At 35.8% G+C, this 18,899-nt stretch overlaps 1 pseudogene; it reads left to right on the top strand.

Annotated features, from left to right (window-relative positions):
- The first annotated feature begins 287 nt into the window (after positions 1-287).
- Positions 288-18,131, top strand: LOC129894053 (uncharacterized; annotated as a pseudogene).
- The last annotated feature ends 768 nt before the right edge of the window (positions 18,132-18,899 follow it).

The following is an 18,899-nucleotide window of genomic DNA, read 5'->3' as shown; positions in this document are numbered from 1 at the left end:
TTCACATCGAAAAACACTGTTCACGCCGAAAGACGAAAAATCACTAGATGATGCCGAAAAATCTCTCTGTTCTACTTGTGAGTGTGGGAGACTAGAGCGGTCGACGACGACAAGTGAATCTGTACATGATGACTTTTAGTAGCAGCTTAAAGAACAGATCTGGAGTACTTGCTAACTTGCTGGAAGGAACCTGCAAAAATCAAGGCACAAGCAGAAAGACAGAGCATAGAAATTGACAAATCCAACAATGTATGAGCCTCAGTAGTTGCTAGATTTGCAGGACAACAATGGCGGTTTCGTTGCCGGAGCTGACTCCAGGTCTTGGCTTTCCGGTGATGACCGCTCCCCTACTGTCCGGCGATCTGCTGCGAGTTGAGAGACTTGCTGCGACGGCAACAATAGAAGAGAACAACGAATCCTGGCCGTTGGATCAAAATAAGGAACAAATTTTCGAAAAATGGAGAAATGGGTATTGTAGTTAATTAACTGTTTTAACTAAAACAGAGCAAATTTATGGAGATTTCCATGAACACAAAAGCAAAAATAAAAGATCGAATTTTTGGAGAAAAAAAAGGAGCAAATTTTCGAAAATGGAGAAATGGGTATTGTAGATAATTAACTGTTTAACTAAAAGGAAGCAAATTCACGGAGATTTCAATGAATATAAAAGAAAAAAAATTTGGAAAAAAACAGATAAAAAGATCGAATTTTTGGAGGAAAAAGGAGCAAATTTTCGAAAATGGAGAAATGGGTATTGTAGATAATTAACTATTTAACTAAAATGAAGCAAATTTATGAAAATTTGAATGAACAAAAAAGCAAAAAAATGATAAAAAGTAGACAAAAAAAGATTGATTTTTTTGGAGGAAAAAAGAAGTTAAAAAAAGATTTAAAACTTTTTTCTTTGCCTCTTTCAGTCTTTTGAGACAAGAATAAAGTTGTGACTGAAAGTTTTCTGGCAAGTAAACACACGGCGGCGAAAGGGGGTGATTTTAGAGAGAGAAAGAGGAAGAGGAAGAGGAGAAAGTATACCACATTATTCACTATAATAAAGTATTAGATTGGTAATATTGATTTGTCTTAATATAGTTATCAAGTGCTCTTCTTATTAATATCACTTGATAATAAATAAGTATTTCATCGCTGTAAAGAGAGACAGAGAGTAACAGAATACTTTTGTTTCAATATAGTGAATGTTACGATTTCTATAAATTTTCTAGTTCTTCTTTACAAAAAATAAATTTAAGGGTGTTCGAGTTTAATTTAATTTTGAATCTAAAAGGTCTAGGAATTTAAACTAAACATTTTCTGTTTTTTGTATGTGTGACATTAAAAGTTTTCACATTTACATTAAATTATCTCCAACTACCTTAAGTACTAAATGTACTTGAAATTATTGTTAAATATTACAGCTAATGATCTGAAACAGATTATCGTATAAATACTGCTCAGAGTCTTCCTGCTCCTGGCCCTTTCGAAACAAATCACTACAGAGAATTTCTCTTTATCCTCCCTGTAAGAACGCTAAATCCTCACAAAATTATCATATAACTTAGCCCTTTGTTTCAAGGCAACATAGCTTACTGATCCATCTTTGATTGCTTCAGATTGAGCTTGTCCCATTAAATGAAGGAGAAAATAGACATGAATTAAACTTTTATACACTGTCATGAAATCAAAATATTAACATCACATAGAAAATAAAGCGAAGGTATAAAGATCCTGAAGGTTGTTGTTTATTTATTTTTTTGAAATTGAAAAAATAAATAAGTATCAACTTTTAGTTAGGCCACAAATATGCTTGAGTCGTTCCTATACCAATATATAGCTAGAACACCAATTGTTGCTCACAGCCCTCATAAGGCTCCAATCAGCTGGCAAAGCAGTCCTCTATCCACTGCTTAACAGTGTATGACATAAAAAGATATGAATGCTAAATCCATAAAAATATGAAGGAATTCAACACAAAATAAGATTAAAAATCAATTTTACATCATGATTAGGAGCCCATTTGGATTGACTTATAAGTTGCTTATAAGTTGTTTTCAGTTTTTAAGTGTTTGACTGACCAACTTAAAGTTATTTTGTGCTTAAAATAAGCACAAAAAATAATTAGGTCTATTTTGGCTTAGCTTATCTAAAGCAACTTATAAGCAGAAAATAATTTATAAGCCAAAAAAATAAGTTGGGCTACCCCAACTTATTTTTTTCAACTTATTGTTTTTAGTTTATAAGTTGTTTTTAACTTATGAAATGTTTAAAATAAGTTAAGCCAAACAAGCATTAATTCAAACGTTAGTTTTACATCTTAAATCACATCTACAAATGCAATATATAAAAAACTTTCAAACCAATTCCAATAGTAGTTTATCACAGAATCCTCATCACTCTTTAATAGTTTCAAACAATAATCAATATTGAAACTCATAATCTTGAAGAACAAAACTTCAAACATGTACTACTAATTCACAACTATAATAGGGAAAAAGAGGTAGAAAGCATACTTGGTCTCTTTGGCATTAACCTATTAGAAGTGATTTTTTTCTTGGCGAGGTAGATCTATAGATGCTAATAAGTTTAGGTTAGTATCAGTTGTAAACCTCTCCAGTGATGCGATGGATGTCGAGGCAGTGCGAGAACTAAAATACCTGGCGACACCATCCAACTTATTGTACGGTAGGATGAATAAGAATCAAACATTGTCCAGCAGAATTACTAAATCAGAATGAAAATTAAAGTTACATAACAAATAGAATAGAAATTAAATCAACTTATCCGAATTATTATCTTCTGATCCATAAAGGTCAAATTTCCACAGTTCAGTTTTCTTTGTCGCTTTCACTGTAACATGAAATATTTTGAGATGTTTTGTCTTTAAACTTTCTATTGTTGGCAAAACACAAAACAAAAGAGGACAGAAACCTATGCAGCGGTTACTGCGACAGTAGGATATGGTAAAAAATTAATCCAAAGCATATGACAATAGTAAGTACTTACCAATTTTACAACAATTTAAAAGATTTATTCTTCTCCTTAAGACAGTTTTACACGTTTAACATTAAGCAACGATAATGCATTTTAGAAACTTTAGTACATCTCTAATTTTTGCAAAACACCTATAGAGATATTATTCGTCTATCCAAAACTGCACATCCCAATTCAAAGTGTCCAAATATAATTGGCGCTGATTGGCTGAGCCAGCGTCATGTAACCTCCAACACCAACCTTGCTCTGCAGTTCTAATATATATATATATATATGTATCATTTAGTATGACGAAAACCATTTGTTGAGGATCTGTTTCCTCAAGAATATATTTGTAACGAATTGTCCCCATCGTTATGGATAGGCCAATGGGAAAGGAAATCGAGCTAGAAAACTTTCGAATAGTCACTTGGTGATATTGAGCATAGGCCAGACTTGAACGAAATCTGTCACGATCCTGATCTGTCGTGACTGACACCCACACTAACCCCCGGTGGGAGAACCATTCTCACAGCTCAAGCTATCAACACTTAATAAATATAATAATCTAAGATTTGTGGAAGCAAAATTAAATCAAGAATAATTTTGAGTCCCCATAAACTCAGAAAACAATCTAAACAACAATAGAAAAATATGAAAATATCTTAGGAACTGAAAGTCATCTACCAAAACTCTAAAACAAACAAGTTTAGAAAGGGAAATGCAATTCCCAAAAGAAATCATTAAGAATAAAAATTGTCAGAACATCTAAGTTCCGAAAGAAGGACTAGAATAAACGAGAAAGCCTACGACAGCATGACAAAATAGCTCATCCTTTGACCCAAACAAGATCACTACTCCTCTAGACTAGGCATGGCCGACACTAAGAAACCATCTCGGGCCTCTGAAAGAACCACTTGTTCTCATCACTCATTCGTTAATCAATGTAAGACTTAAGTGAAAATAAGAATACTTATGTGGGCTCACCATCATCAATATCAAATGAAAGAAATAATCCATAGAAGAAGCAGTTTCAAAGGAGAACTACTCCAATTACATTATCAAACTCTGTTCATTAAGCCTCCAACACTATCAGACGATGCCAATGACATGCCTATGGCTACCTCAAAAGAAACATAATACTCAACAATAATAAAAAGATGAAGAATTCCTATGAATTCAAGAAGGACTCACCAAATAGATGGAAAGTAATGATCTTTAATGATGCGCCTGTTGAGGATCTCTAATACCTGTATCTGCATCATAAAATAATGCATATCGAATGACATCAGTACATGGAATGTACAAGATGTAAAATGACAGGAAAGTAAGGACAGATATCAAGAAACTCCTCTAAGAAAGACTCGACTCAGAACTCAACATCATCTCAATATCAATATGTAATGCAAATTTAAAAATAATAATAATAAGCAATGCTTACTCAGTTGGGAGTTTCTCTAATCGAAAACCATCACTAATGAGCTAGTGATGATACAACGAAGTGATGTCGTTGCCACATTCACCCAATACCTTGACAGGATAAAGGACATCACCATCTTGAATCTAATCATCAAAGTCCTCTCTTTGGGACTTAAGAGGTATAACCTCTATCCTACGCTGGCTATGTAGTTCTGAGATTTGAGTCAATTAAACTCTTACCCAACTCAGTGCTCAATACTACTCCCAAAATATGTGCTCATATTAACCTCATCGTCTAGTCTTATTGGACTTTTATTTAAAATATCAAACTGATCTCATTACCTCTTCATCAATCATTATACTTCAAACCATCATTTACATCTCATCAAAACATCTTGCTCAAAACATCATCAAGAATCAAATTCATTTAAATCCAATTCTCTTGCTCTTTCAAAAGTCAATAAAATGCATATATAGTATTAATTCAAATCACTCTTTTTGTCAATGAATATTAAAAGCTAATATTTTTACTCAAAATACATGTAAAAATATTCATGAACATCAAATCAATTAGGGTTCATGAGAAAAGTAGCCACGAACAATAATTTCAATAATATGAGAGATACATATAATAATAATCTTAATGCATAAATATATCTAATTCAATAGAAGAAGAATTAACTTATTTAGAATTCAAGAATTAGGGTAAAACTCAACTATAACTCAATTATGATGAATTTAAATATTGGGCACATGGATGAACTCAATCCAATACTATGAATAGCCTTACATACCTGGAATTCAAAGTTTTACTCCAAATTGAAGAACTCAATAAGCATTCTTGAATCTCTAGCCTTTTCTCCTCATCGGAGTATTTTGTGTACTACCCATTGTATAAAAATCACCGAAATAGTATTTCTACACTACTAAAAACTAAAAATATATTTGAGAATGAGTAAAGAAATATATAGAGAGCTAGAGTTGATTAAGAAAACTTGGTGAATGAAATAAGAAAATAAGGTGGATATTTATAAGTGTGGATAAGGAACCTAACAATAAATAAAAAGAATTACAAAGGATGATCTTTAAAATTCAATGGAGGATTGTGATCTCATGGATGATGTCAAATAGAGGACTATTGATGTCATAGGTGATGTCAAATGAAGGACTATTTATGTCATGGGTGATGTCAAATGGATATAAATCTTTCCATGGTTAGTGAGATGAACCTTCTTTTAATAGAATACCTTTTTCAGAGCAGTGTTTGAACAAGATAACTTCCTAATTAAGATTTGGTGTCTTCATATGAATTATAGATATAGAAGTATACTTTCATTTCATTCAATAATCAACTAAATTAGAATATCCTACCATGCGATATGATGTTTTTCTACAAATACTCCATTTCATCACAACACCATGTCTTATAAAAAATAATTTATTTGACTTACGTATCTTTCGAAACGTAAGATATGGTCTACATAAAAGTTGTAGATAATTCTATTAGAATTATTCAAAAATTTGAATCACCTAATTTGGACTATTCTATAAAAAGTTATTTCTAAAATATAGAAGCAGTATCATTTTCATCGAGAATTGAAACACAACATACAACATTTTAGGGGGTGTTACACGAGGTCTCTCCGTAGCCGGCTGAATATACCATGTTCTCAAAAAAGATAGAGCGAGTGTAGTATCAGTACACAAAATCAATAGTATACTGGTAGGATCACGCAGTTATCTAGTACGCGGATTATAGACAAGTAATCTTGACACAACGAACAAACATATATAGAATAAGTTAACCATTTCCACCCAATCCAATAATAAAAAAATATCACAGTTCATACAAGTCCATATTATGCAATTTCACATAAAGGTCCTCTCATGGAACCTACAAACACTCAAGTTGTGTCAAAATGTGACACTCGATCCAAGGTTTCTATTGGAACGTGACACTCGATTCAAATGTGTGTCAAAACATGACAATCAATCCAATTTATATGTCAAAAAGTGACACTCAATCCCAACATACAACAAGCACAATTTCATTCATTATTTTATTATATCACAAAGAATATGTTTATCACAAAATAGGCCAACAGGTGATCATTCCGCATATAATCTAACATGTTTTCCTATTCATATACACATATGCATATCATGAAGTAATTTAAAAGGTATATAAAATACATACGAGAAATAAAACCATCACCTACCTCGAATTCAAACTTCAACCACTCTAAAATGCAAGAGTGGTTGAAGCATATGTACTTCGCGAAATCGTATTCAGGCGAGTAAGACTCCCGAAATTTGACTTGGTGTAAAGGGTATAATTTAATACATAGTTTTTTAAGACAAAACCCTCCCTCAAGATCACCCACCATAGATTATGGGTTCTAGATATCAATTCACAAGTTTAGGGAGTAATTTACTTACCTTTGCCATAAATTGCTATGGAAATCAATAGAAAAGCACCCTAGTCCATTTCTGGTGCGTAGAGAACAAAGTGGGAATAAAATAAACCGTTTGGGGGTTTCTTCCCGACTTATCGTGACTGCCTCGCTTTGGAGGGACCATCCCGCTTTGGCGGGGTTGCTCTAGTAGGAGAAATCCCACTCTGGTGGGGTGCACTAAAATAGTGAGCTCGAAGTTTGAGATCCAATCCCCTAATTCACAACACACCCCTTTCCAAAAATGTATTAAATTATACCCTTCACACCAAGTCAAATTTCGGGAGTCTTACTCGCCTGAATACGATTTCGCGAAGCCGTAATTACTTCGTATTATCTTAGCTATCAGCTTATCTAATTAAATTAGAAATGTGATCCCCCACCTTTCATAAGGACACCCTAGACCTCACCTGACTCAGAATTTGTCAAAGTCTGGCCTAGACTAAAAAAATTTGAAGTTACTACCCGAATTGTTTTAGCCCAAAAATCCTTTTTCGTTGGCCTATCCATAATGATGGGGACATGTCATTAAAAATCTAAGTCAGGTGAGGTCTAGGGTAATTCGATAATGTATCGAGACTTCAATTGTTAGTTTGATTATTTGGGTTGATAGCCAAGACGATCCGGAGCCAGTACGGCTTTACATAATCTTATTCGGCGAGTTAAACTCTCTAAATTAAACTTGGCGCGAAAAATAGATGTTAGAACGTCATGGGATGAGGGTGTGTTGTAAAATGAGAGTCTTGGGACTCAAATATGGGTATTTTGTCTCCTTGCATCCCGCCAGGGTGGGGCCTCTATAATGGGATGGTCCCGCTGTGGTAGGATAGTCGTTATTAAAATTGGGAAAAAGTCCCAAACTGTTTCTAGTCATCCACTTCATTCTTTAGAGACCAGAAGTGATCTAAGGAAATTTCTTACAATTTTCTACCATATTTTGTGCTAAAGGTAATTTAATAACTCCCTAACTTGTAACACCCCAATTTTTTTAAGGTAAGATCTGAACCATTCTTCATATACGTATAAACCCTAACACGATGATTTCTAATTGTATATATATTTTAGGATCAATTCCTAAATCTTTGAAGTATATTAGAGGTGATTTAGGGTCATAAGAAACCTCTAGTATTAAGTCGAGTTCAAAGATCCTTTATCGATAAAGTTTTCGTATAAGATCTTAGAAGGGTCAATTTTAAATAACCATATCTCTCATAATATTAAGAATTCGGTGGCCCGGGACCTATTAAATTAAAGATATATGTGTCTTATTTTCAATTCCACCAAATTTACCTCATTTGTAGTTTGAAGTAAAAAGTTATGGTTGTTTTACTGAATCATGTCTGGACCGGACAATTCGACGAGTTCACCTGCCTTTTTGGCAACTCGTCGAATGGTTCGGCTTCTTGCCAATTGAGCTCTCCGAATACACTCAAAAACCTCTAGAAATTGTTATTTTAGGCGATATAAAGTTCCCTTTTTGTAACTCACCAAATAGTTTGGTGAGAAGACCTCCAACTCGCTGATATGGCCGACGAGACTCACTAAAAGGTCATTTTTTTAAATCTTTATGGTTTTCCTACGTTCTTAAAAGGATATTATTGATCTTTTACCCTTAATTAACTTTCCTAAGCCTATCTTATATCCTTATAACCTCCCAATTTATTCCAATCTCTTAGACAAATCAAATTCACACGTTCTAAGTTATTTCAAAATGAGAAAAACTATGGTTCCAAGAGCATTCATCGAGTTCTTCAAAGTTTTTCAAAAATCTAATTCTTCCAAGTATATAAGACATATCATAACGTGGATTGACTTCGTCCACGTGCCTGATTTGAGTTGAGTTTCGAGGTTCCATGAATTGAGTTATTGAGTATTTATAATTTTTATTAAGTTTTGTGTATAAATTTCATGATGTTCTTGTGTATATTTTAATATTCTTTGATGACTTTCTTGTGTTGAGTTTTGTTGAGAGTATCGATTCATGTTTGCATTCACATGAACCCTAATTGAGATTTTATTTTTTATTTTATGTATCGGTGGAGTTTTTAAAGAGTGATTTGTGAACGTTTTTGCATTAATTATTTTATGCACTATTTTTAGTTTAAAGAATGAGTATTTTCATCTTTGATTGAGAAAGAGTTTGAATATGAGTTGAGTTTGAGAATTCACTTAATTATTATTTTGAGCTTGAATTTGAGAAATCCCTTAATTATCATTTTAAGCATGAGTATTTTGAGTATAAATGAGTTGAGCATTATTACATTAAAATATCTATTTTGAGGTTGAGTTTAGGAGTTAAATTATGCTTTAGATGCATTCATTGAGTTTTATCCATTTAAAACGTAGAATAGATGAGTTAAAAAGAGTTGAGTTTTGAGCTAAGTCCAAAAAAGGACTAAATGAATTAATTGAGTATTTTTACTCACTTGAGATATAAGAATAATAATTATATTTTTAGGAATAGTATTGAGCACCGATTTGTGTAATAGTTCAGATAACTCAAATCCCATAAACTACGTAGCCAACATTGGATAGGACTATATCGTTCATTTGGGCGACTCCTCATTGTCCCCAAAGAGGACTTTTATTGGATCCAGAGATGACTTTGTGTAAATACCTATCCCTGTCATTAGGAACAGGCCAATGGGGAAGGTTTTCGGGCCAGAAAACTTCGGGTTGCAACTTCGAAAAATTTAGCTTAGGTTAGACTTGGACAAATTTTGAGTCATCTGAAGTCTAGGGTGACCATGTGAATGGAGGGAGAGCGAATCTCTGATTTATTTCGATAAAATAATAGCTAAGATGATACAGAACAGTTATGGCTTTGCGGAATCGCATTCGGGCGAGTAAAACTTCCAAAATTGGATTCGGCGTGAAGGATATATTTTAATACGTCTTGGGAAGGGTGTGTGTTGTGAAATAGGGAATTGGGGATCATAATCCCAGCTCTCTATTTCCTTATAACCTGCCAGAGAAGGATTTATCCCGCCAAAGCGGGATCGGTTCTGCCAAAGCAGGGCAGTCGCGATGTAAGTCGGGAAAAATTTAGAAACGATCATTTTTCTATAAAAACAATTTCTAAGACTTCAGGAGATGACTTATGGTGATTTTTATCAATTTTCCATGGATTTTCACACTTAAGGTAAGGATTTTACTCCCTAAATTCATCCTTTGGTTCATAGCACCTAAAAACTATGGTTGGTAATCATTGGGGGAGGGTTAGAATTGAAAACTAATGGTGGAAAAATATCCTTAGGTAGGGTTAGGATCATGGGTTTGGCCTAGGATGAGAATTGTGTTATTTTTCATGATAGTTAGGCCACTGCGTTGATCTTTTATATGTATTTACTATTTTCTAGACCAAGAACGAGAGAAACGAACACGAAAAGGGAAAGCTCTTGTATTGTAAGGTTGTTGAAGCATGAATTTGAGGCATGTGATTATCTTGTTTCCCGTATGTGTTTCATATACTTGTTAAATTGCTTCATGATATGCATATGTGTATATGAATAAGGAGACATGCTAGATTATATGTGAAATAATCACATGCTTGCCTGTTTTTTATGATGAACCTATTTTTGGTGATATATTGTTGTAAATACTGAATGTATTTGTGATTGGTATATTTGTATCGGGTGTCATGTTCGACACATAAAATGGATCGGGTGCTATGTTCCAATACATAGTTAGATTGAGTGTCACATTCCAACACATATTTGGATCGAGTTTCACATTTTGACATAAAATTGATTGTTTATAGGTCCCTTGCGAGGACTCTTGTGTGAAGTTATAGCATGTTAAAGATATTGAGTTATGATCTTGCTTAATATAGTTGAACATGAGATTGATTGACTTAATCTATATGTATATGCTTATTGTGTTGAGTTTACTTATCTATGATCCACTTACTGGCTAATCACGTGATCCTACCAGTATACAATTATTTTTGTAAACAGATCCTACTCTTGTTCTGCTTTTTATTGTGTACAGAGCATATTTAGCCAGCTGCGGAAAGGCCTCGCCTAGAGGAGTAGTGAGCTATTCATTCATGCTGCCGTGGACTTTCTCATTTATCTTAGTCCTTCGTCTGGGACTCAGATGTTCAGACAACTGTTTTAGTATAATGACTTCTTTTTGGGAGTGTTTCCCTTTTCCTATACTAATATTTGGTTAGAGTTTTAGTACGGACGACTTTCAGTTCCTATGATATGTTTACTTTTGCATATTTTGGGTTGATAACTAGTTTATTAGAACTCAACATTTATTCTTGATTTAAACCCGCTTCCGCATCTTTAAGCTTGCGCATACTTTGCGATTATTGTTGTTGGGTTGTTTAGAATTGTTCTTCCACCGGAGACTTATAGTGGGTGCTAGTCACGGAGGGTCAGGGTCGTGACAAAGTTGGTATCAGAGCCTAGTTTCATTGATCTCGTCGTACCAAAATAAGTCTAGTAGAGTCTTGCAGAACAGTACAGATACATCTGTACTTTTCTTCGAGAGGCTACAAGATTTTAGAAAATATTTCATTATCTTCTTTCCTTCATCCTATAACCTAATATTTGGTGATCTAAATTGATATATAACCTCATTCACTCTCTTGTCCGTAGATGGTCAACATTCGTTATAATGGTGTAAGTCCCATAGCTCCAGTAGAGATAGAAAAAGATCCAACTGTTCGAGGGCGTGGAAGAGGAAGAGGAAGGCGAGGGAGACGAAGTAGGGGCAGAGGGAGAGCAGCACCCATTGGGGTGGAAGTTCCTATTGAGGAGTTGCCAGTAGGTGTGTCACGCCCCGAGAGGGTACCCTAGGTATGGCCGGCCTTAGAAACCATCTCTAGCCTCCGAGAGAACCACTTGGCCTCATCATTCATTCATTACCGAAAGACTTAAGTGAAAATAAGAATACTTATGTGGGCTCGCCATCATCAACATCAAAGGAAAGAAATAATCCTTAGAAGAAGTAGTTTCAAAGGAGAAATACTCCAATTACATTATCAAACTCTGTCTATTAATCCTCTAACACTATCACACGGTGTCAATGACATATCCATGACTACCTCAAAAAAAACATAATACTCAACAATAATAAGATGATAAAGAATTCCTCTGAATACATGAATGACTCACCAAATAGCTGAAAAATAATGATTTTCAACGATGCGCTTGTTGAGGATCTTTAACACTTGTATCTGCATCATAAAATGATACAGGTCGAATGAGTCAGTACGTAGAATATACGAGTATGTAAAATGATAAAAAAATAAGGACGGATATCAAAAAAATCCTCTCAGGAGACTCAGCTCAGAACTCAACATTATCTCAATATCAATATGTAATGCAAGTTTAAAAATAATAATAATAATAAGCAATGCTTACTCAGTTGAGAGTTTCTCTAAACGACAACCATCACCGGGTTCCTCAAACTCAAACTTCCAGTCTTCCATGTACTGAAAATGAAGATGTTTATGAGTTTATTCTTGATTGTTATGAGAGGTTGCATAATCTGGGTATAGTTCACCAACATGGAGTAGATTTTGTGACTTTTCAGCTGCAAGGTGAGGCCAAGCAGTAGTGGAAAGCTTATGTGGAGTATCGTATGCCTGTATTTCTCCCACTCACTTGGATTCAGTTCCATGTTTTGTTCCTAGAAAAGTATGTGCTCCATACTTTGAGGGACATAAAGAAGGATGTGTTTATGGCCATTGAGCAGGGAGGGTTAGTAGTAGCTGTGTATGAGGCCAAGTTTTATGCATTATCTCGGTATGCTACCCAGCTGGTCACTATAGAGGAGGAGATGATCAAGTTGTTTGTGAAGAAGTTGAACCCTGAGTTACAAGAACTATTCGTCCATATGACTCCGTCTAGCAGAAGTTTCAACTAAGTCACGGACTTTGTTAAGAAGGTTGAAGGTGTGAGAAGAGATGGGCAAGCCAAAGATTTTTCTAAGAAGCCCAAGTGCACATGAAATTTTCAGTGATCCTATTCCATAGGGTCAGACAGGCTGGTGATTACAGCTCGGCCAATTTAGTCAATGCTGCTCGTTTCTTCTAGCAGTTTATCAGGTACTTCATAGAACCATCCAGCCCATGAGGGATAGGAAGCATCATTCCCAGGTAGCTTCCCGTCTTTTGATTGCGACTATTTTAATTGTAGAAAGCTGAGACATATACGAAGGGAGTGACCTCTTCCCTGCGGGATAGTTTTAGAGCACCAAAAGGCCAGAGCAGTGGTCCTAGCGGATGGGGGGAGCAATGGTAGAAAAAATCCATAGGTTGGGCAAGGAGGAAATTTGAGAGGCCATGGGGGTTTAGGTAATAGTAGTACAAGTCAATGAGAAGCCCAGCCAAGTAGGGAGGTAGCCTGTTAGGATGATCGGGCTTATTTTTTTGCATTCTCAAGCAAGACTAAAGTAGAGGAGTCTGACATAGTTATCACGAGTACTATTCTTGCCTGTGATCGAATGACTACTATTTTGTTTGATCCATATTCCACTTATTCTTATGTTTCTGTGAAATATTCCTTGGGTTTTGATGCACTATGTGATATATTAGTTACCCCTGTTCATATTTCTACCCTTGTTGGAGAGTAAGTCATAGTCATCCATGTGTATCATGCTTGTTCTGTTGTGTTTATGGGATACCAGACTTGGGTTGACTTAGTGATCTTAGACATGACAGATTTTGATGTGATGTTAGGCATGACTTGGTTGTTCCCCTATTTTGTTGTACTTAATTTCAATGCAAAAACTGTGGCTCTAGAGATCCCGGAGAAGGAAATGTTAGAGTGGGAAGGGGTGTACAAGCCTTAGCCAGCTAAGGTCATATCCTTTCTCCAGGCTAGAAAAATAGTAGGGCAGGGTTGTTTTGCCTATTTGGACCATATCCAGAATGTGGATGTAGAGTCTCCTTCTACTGAGTCTATTCCAGTAGTGTATGAATTTCTAGAAGTATTTTCTTCAGACTTGCCTGGTATGCCTTCCGACCGAGATATAGATTTCTACATTAAATTAGAGCCAAGTACCCTCCCAATTTCCATTCCTCCATATTGTATGGCTCCGGAAAAGTTGAGAGAGATTAAGTCTCAGATCTAGGAACTTCTTGACAAGGAGTTTATTCATCCTAGTGCTTCCCCTTGAGGTGCTCTAGTGTTGTTTGTCAAGAAAAGGAATAGTAGTATGAGAATTTGCATTGACTACCGACAACTGAATAAGGTTACCATCAGAAATAAATACCTTTTACCTCGTATTGATGACCTTTTTGATTAGTTCCAAGGTAGTTCAATCTTCTGAAAGATTGATCTCTGGTCCGGGTATTATCAGTTGAAAATCAGGCTTGAGGATGTGCCCAAAACGGCTTTTAGAACTAGGTACGAGCACTATGAATTTTTGGTGATGTCTTTTGGGTAGACCAATGCACTTGCAGCCTTCGTGAGTTTGATAAATGAGGCATTCAATCCATTCCTAGATTCATCCCTAATAGTGTTTATAGATGACATATTGGTATATTCAAAGAGTGAACAGGAACATGCAGATCATCTTCAAATTATTTTAGGTGTTTTGGAAAGACAAAAGTTGCATGCAAAATTATCTAAATGTGAATTTTGGCTGCCTTCAGTTGCTTTTTTAGGCCATGTTGTTTCAAAAGAAGGGGTAATGGTAGACCCACAAAATATTGAGGCAGTTGAGAACTGGGCTAGGCCTAGTTCCGTGACCAAGGTTAGAAGTTTTGTGGGACTAGCAGTTATTATTATTGGTTCATGAAAAACTTTGATTTTATTGCTACTCATTTGAACAGGTTGACTAAAAAGGATGTGCCATTCGAGTGGACTGAAAAGTGTGAAGAGAGCTTCCAAAAGCTCAAGAATCTTCTGACCACAACATCAATTTTGACTCTATCGGTCGAAGGTAAAGACTTTATTGTTTATTTTGATGTTTCACATTCCGATTTGGGTGTTGTGTTTTTGAAGGATAAGAATGTTGTAGCATATGTTTCATGATAATTGAAGGTGCATGAGAAGAACTACTCGACTCATGACTTGGAGTTGGCAGTAGTAGTGTTTGCGCTGAAAATCTAGAGACATTATCTATATAGCGTTAAGCGTGAGGTGTTTACTGATAACCGTAGCTTACAACATGTGTTCACCTAGAAGGACTTGAATTTGAGACAATGAAGGTGGATGGATTTGCTTAAAGATTATGATATCACCATCTAGTACCATCCAATAAGGCTAATATTATGGTAGACGCATTAAGCTGAAAACCAATTAGCATGGGCAGTCTAGCCTTTTTGGGAGCCCCTAAGCGGCCTCTAGCTAAAGAAATTCAGGCCTTAAAGGCCAACTCATAAGGCTAGGCATCTCAGAGAAAGGTGGGATAATGACCGGAGTTGATCTAAGGCCTAATTTTATAAAAGAGATCAAGACCAAGAAGTTTGAAGATATTAACTTAAATGAAATTAGACGAAAAAAGTTGATAGGCAAGGCTCAAGACTCAACATTTGATGCAGGTGAGGTGCTTTATTTTAGGGGAAGGATTTGTGTTCCCTGGGTAAATGGACTAATTTACTCGGGAGTGACTAAGATTTATCAAGACTTGAAATAGTTATATTGGTGGCCTGATATGAAGAAAGACATTGATGAATATGTAGCCAAGTGTCAGAACTGCCAACAGGTGAAATATGAGCACCACAGACCTACCGGTTTGCTTCAAAGAATATCCATTCCTGAATGAAAGTGGGAGATAATAGCCATGGACTTCATGGTAGGACTTTCCAAGACTTTGGGAAAGTATGATTCCATTTGGGTGGTGGTTGACAGGTTAACAAAGTCCTCACTTTATCCCAATTAAAGTGGACTACAATGTACAATAACTGGCTAGAATTTATTTAAAAGAGATAGTAAGGCTGCAAGGGGTGCCTCTTTCTATTATTTCAGACCGTGGTACGCAGTTCACTTCTAAATTTTGGGGTAAGTTGCATGAAGAGTTGGGTACTCGACTCACTTTCAGCACAACTTTCTATCCACAGACAGACGATCAGTTAGAAAGGACTATCCAAGTGCCAGAAGATATGTTAAGGGCATGCGTGATAGACTTTGGGGGACACTGGGATAAGTTTTTGCCCTTGTGTGAGTTCTCCTACAATAATAACTACCACTCCAGTATTTATATAGCACCATTCGAAGCCCTGTATGGGAGGGGATGCAGATCTCCCATAGGGTAGTTTGAGGCTGGGGAAGTGGAGCCGTTGGGGGTAGACTTAGTGACGAATGCTCTAGATAAAGTAAGAAGTATCCAAGCTAAGCTTCTAGCGGCTCAAAGACGTCAGAAAGAGTATGTTGACCGATAAGTAAGGTATCTGACATTCGAGGCTGGTGAGCAAGTACTTCTAAAAGTGTCACCCATAAAAGGGGTAATGAGGTTTGGCAAGAAGGGAAAACTCAGTCCTCGCTATATTGACCCTTTTAAAATTCTTGACTGTGTAGGGCCAATGGTGTACAGATTGGCCTTACCACCTAGTTTATCTAGGGTACACCCGGTGTTCTATGTGTCCATACTGAAAAAGTACCATGGGGATGGGGACTAAATCATTAAATAAAACTCGGTGTTGTTAGACAAGGAACTCCACTATGAGGAGGAGCCAATTGCAATCCTTGATCGAGATATACAAAAGTTGAAGTCTAAAGAGATTAATATGGTTAAAGTATAATGGAAACGTTTTTCGGTAGAGGAAGCTACTTGAGAGAGTGAAAAAGACATGCGAGACAAGTATCATCAACTGTTTGCCGAAATAGGTACTACTTTATCTCTACTTTAGCCTTGTTTTTCCCTAGTTAGTCACTCAGAGACAAGTGATGGATAAATTGGTATCTATTATAACGACTTGCACCCATCGTTAGGAATAGGCCAATGGGAAAGGTTTTCAAGCTAGAAAACTTTGGGTAGTAACTTCAAAAAATTTAGCCTAGGCCAGACTTGGACGAATTCTGAGTTAGATGAAGTCTAGGGTGACCATGTGAATATTGGGAGAGCGAATCTCTAATTTATTTGGATAAGCTGATAGCCAAGATGATACGAAATATTTTTGACTTCACAGAATCGCATTTGGGCGAGTAAAACTTCCAAATTCAGATTCGATGTGAAGGGTATATTTTAATACATCTTGAGAATGGGGTGTGTTTTAAAATGGGGGGTTGAAGCTCAAACTCCGAACTCTCTATTTCTATACAATCCACCAGAGCAGGATGGATTCCGCCAGAGTGGGACAATCACGACTTAAGTCAGAAAACCCCCTAGAAATGGTCTTTTTCTGCAAAAACAGTATCTAAGACTTCAAGAGGTGACTTAGGGAAATTTTCATCAATTTCCCATAGATTTGCACGTTTAAGGTAAGGATTTTACTCTCTAAATTCATCATTTGATTCCTAGAACTTAGAAACTATGATTGGTAATTATTGAGAGAGGTTAGAACTGAAAACTAATGGTGGAAAATAGTCTTAGGGTGGGGTTAGGATCATGGGTTTGGCCTAGGATGAGAATTGTGTTATTTTTCATGATAGTTAGGCCATTGTATTGATCCTTTATATGTTTTTATTATTTTCTAGACCAAGAATGAGAGGAACGAACCCGAAAAGGGAAAACTATTGCATTATAAGGTTGTTGAAGCGTGAATTTGAGGTAGGTGATGGTCTTATTTTCCATATGTATTTCATTTACTTGTTAAATTGCTTCATGATATGCATATGTGTATATGAATAGGGAGACATGCTAGATTATATGTGAAATGATCATTTGTTGTCCTTTTTTTTTGATGAACCTGTTCTTGTGATATAATGCTGTAAATACTGAATATATTTGTGATATGGTATGTTTGTATCGGATGTCACATTTTGACACATAAACTGGATCGGGTATCACTTCTGACACATATTTGGATCGAATATTATGTTCCGATATAAGTTGATTGTTTGTACGTCCCTTGCGTGAAGTTATAGCATGTTGAAGATATTGAGTTGTGATCTTGCTTAATATTGTTGAACATGTGATTGGTTGACTTATTCTATATGTATATGCTTATTGTGTTGAGTTTGCTTGTTTATGATCCACTTACTGGTTAACCGCATGATCTTACCAGTACACCATTATTTTTGTGTACTAATACTGCTCTTGCTCTGCCTTTTGTTGAGTACAGGGTATATTCAGCCGACTGCGGAGAGACTTCGCCTAGAGGAGTATAAATCTTGTTCAAGTCCAAGGGTGATCTATTCTGTCATGTTGCCGTGGACTTTCTCATTTGTCTAAGTCCTTCGTTTGGGACTCAAATATTCTAACAACTGCTTTAGTATTGTGACTTCTTTTTGGGAGTGTTTTCCCTTTCCTATATTGATATTTAGTTAGAGTTTTTGGTATGAACGACTTTCAGTTTCTAGGATGTGTTTACTTCCGCATATTTTGGGTTGATAACTAGACGTTTTCTGAGTTTTTGGGAACTCAGTATTTATTCTTGATTTAAACCTGCTTTCGCATCTTTAAGCTTGTGTATACTTTGCGATTGTTATTGTTGGGTTGTTTAGAATGATTCTCCCACTAGAGAGTTAGAGTGGGTACCAATCACGGCGGGTCGGGGTCGTGGCACTTTGCGTCCCTTATCCTAGCAAAGTATTGAATAGTTGTGACAATGACAATAGATCGTTGTATCATCACTAGCTCATAAATGATGGTTGTCAGTTAGAGAAACTTCCCAAGCAGTACAGTGTTATATTTTTATATACTGAGTTATATTTACTTATTCATATCTTTTAAAGCATTCTTTTACACATATTGCATTCTTTATTGAGTAGAGCTATTTTCAGAGTTGATTTCTATGAGTTGAGTTGAGTTGAATTGAGTATCTTTGAGTAAGTTTCCTTTCATCTATTTTATAGACCGTACATTTCATGTACTGACGTCATTTGACACTACATCATTTTATGATATAGACACAGGTGATAGAGATCCTTAACAGGCACATCGTTGGAAATCAGAATTCCATCCAACTTTTGGTGAGACCTCTTTACATTCAGAATCACT

This window comes from Solanum dulcamara, chromosome 1 (assembly GCF_947179165.1).
Source record: "Solanum dulcamara chromosome 1, daSolDulc1.2, whole genome shotgun sequence".
Taxonomy (NCBI): Eukaryota; Viridiplantae; Streptophyta; class Magnoliopsida; order Solanales; family Solanaceae; genus Solanum; species Solanum dulcamara.
This window is presented reverse-complemented; position numbering and strand designations above follow the sequence as displayed.